Consider the following 1,586-nt stretch of genomic DNA (forward strand, 5'->3'; position numbering starts at 1 on the left):
CCCACCCGGTGTGCCCTGTGACTGTTCCTCTTCCAATATCTCCTCCCTGATCTCCAAGAGGATGTCCACTGCACCAGACCTCCCCACTCCCTGGGGCTTTAAGTCTCTCGAGGATTAGGTGTCTCTTCTCTCACTAAGGCTAGGCCAGGCAGTCTTCTGATGTATATGTGTCAGGGAGCTGCTTTTTAAAAAAAAAAAAAAGTGAAAGATTACTCCCCTTTAAAGAGCCTGGTAACATTTTGGCCACAAGTTTTTCAGCACATTGATTATTCTGTTATCAGAACTGATTTGTAACAAAAGAGTAATTGTGGGATAGGCATTCACCACAAACTTCTGAACAGTACTCCACAGCAGCACTGAGGTAGATGAGATGAACAAATCCATCCAGTACATGACCACAAAGAAAACCACCAGCAGCAAAATGGTCTGGGTGGCCTTTTTCTCAGGAGATACTCTCAGGTAATTGATACTATGAAGATGCTTGCATTGCCTCTGATGTCTGAAAAAGAAAATCACTATGTATGTACTTGTGGTTGGCATGACTCCTACAAGAAACACATCTCTTAAAGTTGTCACTGTGAAAATCAATATCCTGATGATATTGTTCATGGGAAGGTGTGAGCAGTATTAGTGACCTTCATATGGTTGGTCTCACTCACATTGGTATAAGCACCAACAGAGCAGATCCGGTTATTTCTGAAGGACAAATTGAAAGACCAAAAACAGAAGAAAGCATAGATGATGTATTTTTTTCAGTTTATGTTTAAATTTTGCCAACAGTGAGGTACTGGGACTGATTGTGACAGCCTGGACCACACTCAGGAGGCAGGTGATACAGATAGAGAGGCCTCTCATCAGTCTGCTTATGTAAAATATTGTCTTACATTTGAATTCATTCTCAATGTTCAGTAACTCAAACATATATGTAAGCCAAATAGCCCATCCAGTGTGGACCATAATTATGTGAACAAAGGTCTGTTGGCAGGATATCAGATTCACAGGCTTATGTCTATGACTTGGGATTATGAAAATATAGAAAATTAGCAAAAACATATTGGCTAGGACTCCTAGTCCAGCTTGGAAATAAAGGACATTCTTGTTTGAAGACATAAATGAAAAGTGTATTTATCTTAAAAGCATAGTGGAAGTCTATTTCATATAACTGAAAAAATAGATTATATATCAAACTTATAATTCATTTCACCGTATAGATATATAATCATTCTATTTTCCCTACTAATTCTTGAGTAACCTGTGTCTTTCACTTATCATGCTTCATATCAGCTATATCCTACATTTCTATATATCATCCAGGTATATCCTATACAGAGAGATTATTATGGATAACAAATGCATTTATAGTCATATTTACACAGAATGCACAACTTTTGTTCCTGTAGTGCACTTGAGTCTCATACCTTAGAAATCCAATCCTATAGATTTAAATTGGCTCATTTTATACTTAACAATTAAAACACTAGTAATGAGCATAGTAGATGAATCACTTTTGCAGAGATGAAGAAAAACTATGGTGGGCTTGGTAAATATCATAGAAGACATCTAAAATATCAGATGATTGTATAATT

At 37.1% G+C, this 1,586-nt stretch overlaps 1 pseudogene; it reads right to left on the reverse strand.

Moving 5' to 3' along the window:
* Positions 1-219: 219 nt before the first annotated feature.
* On the reverse strand, positions 220-1,110 carry LOC114635906 (annotated as a pseudogene).
* Positions 1,111-1,586: the final 476 nt, after the last annotated feature.

The sequence above is a fragment of the Grammomys surdaster genome, unplaced genomic scaffold (assembly GCF_004785775.1).
Source record: "Grammomys surdaster isolate TR1022 unplaced genomic scaffold, NIH_TR_1.0 119560, whole genome shotgun sequence".
Lineage (NCBI taxonomy): Eukaryota > Metazoa > Chordata > Mammalia > Rodentia > Muridae > Grammomys > Grammomys surdaster.